The sequence below is a fragment of the Mesitornis unicolor genome, unplaced genomic scaffold, assembly GCF_000695765.1.
Source record: "Mesitornis unicolor isolate BGI_N332 unplaced genomic scaffold, ASM69576v1 scaffold3717, whole genome shotgun sequence".
In the NCBI taxonomy this organism is placed as follows: domain Eukaryota; kingdom Metazoa; phylum Chordata; class Aves; order Mesitornithiformes; family Mesitornithidae; genus Mesitornis; species Mesitornis unicolor.
Genome location: NW_010198249.1, coordinates 9,074 through 16,540, shown reverse-complemented (window position 1 = coordinate 16,540; position 7,467 = coordinate 9,074). Strand labels below are relative to the sequence as shown.

Sequence of the window (7,467 nt, the reverse complement as noted above, 5' to 3'; positions counted from 1 at the left end):
CTTTCCCTATCTTTGCTGATATAAACACAACAATTTTACTATTTGTCCCACGTTTATCTCGGTCTACACAGAATTTTACAGGAGGAGAAACTCTTCTCTCACGTTCACCTCTCCCACAAACCTCATTCCAGCCTCCGAAGAGGACGCTTACATATTAGCGGACAAAACTGCTGACTGCAGGGCTATGGCTCAGCATTATTCACCAGCATCTTCATTTAGCATCATCCAGCGCTGCTCTAACACAGGTTATTTAACACAGCACACGTTATTTGCAGTGAGTCGGCGTAGTTTTCTGTATTACAGCCACAACTGAGTATCTCATCATGGAGAAAGACCAGACTTATTATTTATACTCTGATAATGCTCCATAGGCATAGCCAGGATCAAGCTCTCGCTCCTTGGATGTAGTATAAATTGATTTTCAAGCCATCTTCACCTCTGGAGTAGCTGTAAAAGCAATTAAGTGCAAAGCAGGAAGAAAAAGGAGGTTGGGAACAGCCTTTATACCTTGATAGTTTTCAGCAAGAGAAGTCTCCTACAGCATTTACTCTCTCAAAAAACAGCCAAACAGCAGCACATGCTGGGAGCGGGACCTCAGCGCCATCCCCACGTGGGAACGACTTGCGCTGAACTCCACGAGCTTGGAGCAAAGACAACTACGAAAGCAGATCTCATTACCTGCACCTATTACCTGGTTTGATGCAATTCTCTCTCGATGAAGTCACTTTCTGGAGGAAAGGCTTTTTTCCCCAGGAAAACCACAGCAGAAAGCCTCATTTCTGGCTATGCTTTGGCTTTTTGACTCAGCACTAAATACGTTACCATACTACAGCCAAGAAAGACGATGCTCATGTCAGGACATTTTCAAAGCCTTTCCTGCGTGCCCAACACGTAGCATCACCAAATAAACTTGTTCAACTTAATACGAGGGACCGGTATCTGATGCCGCTTGGCTCATCTCCTCCGGTGGAAATCAGAGTCAGAACTGAAAGTAAACCCGAGCAACTGCCAAGATCCTCACCACTTGCCTTAGACCAACATCTCAATTACAGCCTGGATGAATTTCATCAAAGAGAAGGGTTTTAATCAAATTTACTCCCACATACTGATACAGTAAGGCTTGCAGAGGAAAATCTGGTGAGAAGAGGCAGCAGGCAACCAGCCTGTGGCTCCCAGCCCAGATCTACACTGAATACGATCACTGTTGGGTGGGTTAAGTGATGTATTTGACCCTGAGAAGGTGAAGTTTTTCTCCTCAATTTTACTCTTGAAACCGGGTAATTTTCACTTCTCGTCTTGTGCTGGAGCTCTCCATGTGCCAACTCAACTCCTTCAGTCAACAAGGAAAGGGGGAAAAATAAAAATACAAGTAGTTTGCTGCGGGGTCAGCGAGTCCAAGCAGCCCACGGCAGGGTTTGAACAACTGCACGAACTGACCCATGGTGAAAAAGAGAATAATTTTGGCTATTTTGGGGTGGTTGAGCCATGAGATCAGCTCGGAGCATTTCATATGAGTTCATCCCCAGCCCAGCAGAGTTAACCAGGCTGGTGCTGCAGGCAGACACCTCCCTTTCGTATAGATTCACATGTGTGAATCTCGCTCGCCTTTTTCCCCAGATTCCAATTTTTAGGAGCCATTTCAAGTATTTGAGGATGAACTCCCTCATTAGGGAAGCCTATGCCACGAGACTGAAAAAAATACAAAACTACAGAGAGACTGACAAGATAGATCGATCAAAAGCAGCTTAATTTCCTCCCAGAGCCCCGAGGAGCAGCATCCTGCGTCACCGGGGCACGAGCAAGGCCTGCAGAGCTTCGCTATTTCCGAAGCCCGTTTTAACCTTAAAAATAACCGACTGCTTTATTTTCCAGAACGCAGACGTTAATGCATATCTGGCTGGGATTTAATTACAGCAATCGAGCGGAGAACTGAAGCTGAACGCGGCTTTGGCAAGGAGAGGAGGAACAAAGGCAGCTCCAGCTGGCAATGCAAAACCACAGCCCGGGTCAGGCAGCTCCCGACCGCACGCGCTCCGGCTCCCAAATAAACCCACGTCACCCAATTCGACAAGAATCTGGGATGGGGGGAAAAAGCGAAGCCGCAGCGCTCAACTTTTCCTCCTTGTGTCTGATGCAAATGACGCCGAAGCGTTTCTAATCTTAGAGGGGGGAAAAATAAGGTTGTTGGGGAAAGCGCTTCCTTCCTTCCTTCCCCCTCCCGTGGGACGCGGATGCCACAGGTAACGCAAACCTTATCGCCCACGGTCACCGGTGACGTCGGCCTGGCTCCAGGGCCGCTGTTTTGGCCGGCAGTTATGGCTCCATTCTCCGAAAGCGGAAAGTCCAGCGATGATTTAAGAGCCTTTTCGTTTCTTGCAGGAAACCAAGCGTTGCGTCAGCGTTGAGCTTTCCTTCGGTGTCAGTGGAATTTTCCAGCGGAAAAGGACTTGCAAAGCAATTTGGATCCACGTGTCAAGGCTGTTTTGAAGGGATCTGCAATTGCTGCAAAATAAACTCCAGCACATTGGAAGATTTTTCCCATCTCGGCACAATAAAGTCATTTGTGCGGCTGCAGAGGGACAACAGCTCCCGAAAATCCACCTACACGCGGCTATGACAGGAAATGCTGAACTTTGGAGCCGGCGCTAATTGAGCTTGGTGAAATATTAGCAAAGGATATGCTTTTCTCAAGGTGTTTTTGATCTCAAGCAGAGTTATCAGTTGCTTATAAAAAAAAAAAAAAAGAAAGAAAATATTTCTTCAAAGCCTGACTGGGGAGAGGCTTTGAAATTAAATAGTGGAGATATGATCTGAACCTACAGCATGAAATCATCACAGCAGGTAGATAAAGGTATCTGAGATGGGATCTACCCTGAGGGCTGAGCATTTGACGCCTTGAGAGCCTCCTCTAAATGAGAGGTACCCGCATCCAGTGACCCTGCCCCGCTCTTCGCAATGTTTTAATAAAATCCAGTGTGTGGGATCTCTCTGGTAACTCCATCTCTGAAATGGCAAAGAAAAACACATTCCTTGAGATCCACATCTGAGTCATTCGATGCCTTCTTCATCTTGATTTACACTTACGAAACCCTTCTCCTTCTACGGTGGGAGCAGAGGCAGAACCTCAAGGACCACAAAGACCAACGACAACAGAAATGCTCTGTGGAGAACTCTGTAAAGTTTTGCTTATTTGGTTCACGGAGAGATTTTATTATCGCTGTCCAATTATCTGGGAGCATAAATCAAAGCAAAGCCGTCTAAACAGGTTTCATTGCTCCAACTGGAAGCTGCACCACAAAAAAACCAGGGATGTAAACAAGTTATGTTTTTGTGTTACCATGCAGGAACTGTGCAGCAGCACAGGGCATGTTCTGTATGTGGGGAGAAGGGAAATCCTCTTCTGGGCGATGCTGCATGGTGCAGCACTGAAGGCAGCGTGGCAGACCTGCGGTGTGCACGGGGAATGGAGATCTAGCTCAAACTGGAGCAAATAAACCTTGTTTCAGCCTGGGGAACCCAACAGCCTGGGGCCATCAGCTGCTCTTCACTTCCTGCACTCCAAGAAGTTGCTCAGGGAAGAGGGAGAGCAAATCTACAACTCCTCATGGAGGCTGCTTTTGCCTCTCAGTAACTTTTCATGGATGTTAAGACTAATTCAGAGCACTCCAGGGTCGAAACAAGTTGTCTATCCTGCCTGTTCTTCCTCCTGTGGCACGATAAACAGTAACAAACGAAGGATTTCTTATAAGAAACAGTGAGATTTCCTCAGGGAAAACTACGAGAAGACAAAATCCACCATCTTTATACAACAGGGTGAGACGCTGGTACCGAGCCCACCAAAACACCCAGCTCTATTCCAGCTGCTTCGTACAGAACCACTGCCAACCACACTCAAAAAAATGAGGAGACCACCAGGAGCTGTTGGGAAAGGAAACGACAACCCAGGACCATTTAGAATGAGAATTTTCTTCCGAAAAACGAGTTCAGTCGGTTTGTGATCACACACACACAGTCGTGAATCACCCCATTTGCATCCCCTTACTTTTGCCACTCCTTTATCTAATCAACTTCATGCCAACACTTTCTCACTTGCCAGCCCTGGGTAACATTGCATTCATTGATTTTCTAGACTGTAGGTTATCCTGGTCATAACGTGTTCACCCTGGAGATTAACGACGACCTATTACAGAGAAAAAATAATGTGAGGATGAGCTCTGCCAAGAGAATATGTAACCTTTTGTCCCAGGGTCTGCAGCATTACATAGCAACCCAAAATTGACGGCTGCTGCCACCTCAAGAGAAGCTGGAAAGAAGCACAACGCTCCTCACTGGACGGTTTTCACAAAGGATTTATATTAAATAGGTACCCTTTCTGACATTGCTTTAATTTTTACAGTGTCCCCACTTGCAGGTGTTATTTTTACTCTTTAATGGCTGTGTAAGTGCACTCTGTCAATAAGCCTTTAGGTCAGCTGAAGAAAACTTCCTTCCAAAAACTGTTGTGTGTGCGATAATCACAGGATGGTTCACCAAGACACTGCTGCTTCCTGGCACCTTCAGAGCTGCTGTCACCTCCTGTCCGGACACTGGGACATCTCTGAGGACAAGTTTCCTCCTCACCCTGCTTGGCATCAGCATCCCACAGATTTCTAGGGTCTGTATCACCGACTTGGACTGAACTCGTCTGTATGGACGCAGCTTTTAGGTCAGGCTGCAGCACAAGCTTCCCTGAGAGCCAGAGATGGCAAATTTCTCACCTGAGGGTTCATTTTGCTGTGCTGCTTCTCACCAGGGTCCACAACATCCCCCAAGTGGGAGAGGAACCGTTGCCCATCTCACAGCCCATGGGATTACTCCCTCCTCTTCCTCCATGCTTGGTGGGCAACCCCCTGGTGCTACCCCAGCCAAGGGATCCAGCTCCTCAATGTCCCTCAGTGATTTGGAAATACGACCGCTACCCGGTCCCACAGCACTAACTGTGCCGCTTAATGTGCTCCTGGAATAATCAGGTTCACTTGGATGACAGCAGGATAAAGACCCATGCATCAACAGAAGGATTAAAGCAAATTACCATTTCTGTGTGCAGCTCACAGCTAAAGGCTAGCAGCCCAGGTGAGAACATCTTGCACTGCTCTATGTTTCTCCAAAACACGTATTTCATGTCACTTCTTTATCCCCGAAAGGCTTTGCACAACAGTGAGCTCCACTGGCAAGACAGGGATATAAAGCAGAAATTCTGCACTCAGCAGAATCAGACACAGCCCGGGGCACCAGAACTTGTTTTGGGGATGGGGAGTGGGAGTGCCAGCCAACTTATCCCTCCAAGTAAAGTGTCCTGGCTTGTGTAAGTGTTCGATGCCTGGGGAGGGAGGAGGAGGAAGAATTCTCCTAGCATTGCAATCTTGGATTATAAACTTCTTAGAGTGCTCATTTTAATCTTGGGGAAAATAAAATCCCAAAGCATAAAGCAGCAATTGCACACACCTTCAGAAAAGTCCAGTGACGATCCTACCTGCAGCCCCAACACCGCAGCCTCCTCTTTTCAAAGGCTCAAGGGGAAACATTTGCCCCCGAGTCCATTTGGATATAACAACAAACACAGATTATTTTTTTTTTAAATTCTCATTCTCATCTGTAGCAACCAGAGATGCCAGGAAGTCCTCTGTCTTCTCTGGTGTCGTTAGCCTTAACTGCTCCATTCTTGCTTCAAGATCAGATTAAACCTTCCTGCTTTTGATATAATGCAAAGGGGATTTGTTGTCATGTTCCTGGCTATTGGCTTTTCCAGTTTTCTTTCATCCCATTTGACTCTGTGTGTCAGTTCGATCCTTTCTCCAGCCTCTACACTGATGGACACACATTGTAATTACAGACACCCTCAGCTCTGCCTTTGGCAAAGCTCCTCGCAGGTTGCACAACCCCTGTGGAGCAGATTTCCAGTCTCCCAAGCTCATTAGCAAGGGAAAAGCAAGGCCGCGTGGGCTCCGGCGCTGCCTTTGGTTTCTAACGGGCAGCTGCAACCCGGTGCGAGCCAGCCCCTGGAAAGGCCAGACTTGCCAAAAGTTGGGATCTAGTGATTAGGGAAAGCCCGGACTCTATAAATACACCCGCAGGTGAGCGCCACGCCACTACCGTGCATCCGGCTGCCCAGGAAGCATGAAGCAATCACGAGCATTTTACACATTAAACAAACTCGGGAACTGTTTCATCCCCGGGTGCCAAACCTGACGCTCTGCAGCGCGGCACGGAGGAATTTGGAGAAAAGGTGAGACGGCTCGAACCGCTGCGCTGCCACGAGGAAGCTGGGAGCCTGCCGAAAAGGTGACGTGGGACCAAACGGCACTGCCCAGAGCCAAGTCGCACCGTAACAGCGATGGAGGCTTCTGGGAAACCCAAACTGCTGGATGAGGGATGTCTCCTCCAAGGGAAAAAGAAGTTGAATTAAGCTTTCACTTTGGTAAAAAGCGTTTTCAAAGCTTGTTGTTGCAGTTATTGTCTATGCAAACATCCGTACACTTGTAAACGCTGCACTAAGAGTGTTCATGCTGACACGGGTTTCAACTGAAGTCCCATTATGAGTACTTGGAGAGCTGGGTTTGGGGTTTACTGGTGAGTGCTCCCAGTAATTCCACTCTCCTCCAAGAGGAGATACTGTGTGTAGCTGCTGACTTAAGATTTTTTTGGGCAGATATTAAAGCTTTCTGCTCAGTACTAGCTCCCTATTCAACACAAAAGGTACAAACACTTCTTGCCACCAACTTTTCAAGCCCTGTACAAGTGAAGTCAAAAGCAAACCCTGCTCGCTGCCCCCTGTCCCAGGTTTCTTCTTGGCCCTGCAGTCACATTCTATAATAGCATACAATGTCACGAACGCTGTAAATCAACTTTTTTGGCTAATACAGATAGTTACATGGGGTGAGATGGATCTAAGATGGGCAAACAGCTTATGGCTCCTACCCAGCAAACCTTGGGCAGCGCCAATAGCAAAAGCTCACCGAAAAAGCCCTGCTCCATCACCCAACACGGGCATCAAGGAGCAAGCAGCAGCCTGAGCCTTGTGTGCAATGATCCTGGTGACAGTAATGGTGACAGTGACTAACACCTCCATCAGCGGATGTCACTTTCATCATCATCTGCTTCTGGAGAACAAGATCTCCTTCATCACTACCCCAACGAGAGCACAAACCAACTGCAAATGTGGCAACTACGGTGCCCAAATGACAGTTGTAAGTGAAGACTGTAATTAAACACAGCATATAATTAAACGTATTCCTATAACCACTGACACCGCTATTGCAAATCACTCACAAGACACCTTCAAACCGTTCTGAAACTCTGACTTCCTCTTGTAAAAAATGAGGGTCATCACCAAAAACCAGCTTTCCCTCTCGTCATGCAAATAAAAACCGTGCAGCTATTTTCCAAGACACTGACATCGCTCAGCAGCATTCCTGGAGACGCCCTTCA

The 7,467-nt window shown here is 47.3% G+C and overlaps 1 protein-coding gene across 1 annotated transcript in view; it reads right to left on the bottom strand.

Annotated features, from left to right (window-relative positions):
• Positions 1-7,467, bottom strand: part of LOC104544256 (zinc finger CCCH domain-containing protein 18-like) — a gene marked incomplete at its 5' end in the record, with an annotated part of 30,821 nt that overhangs the window by 14,884 nt on the left and 8,470 nt on the right.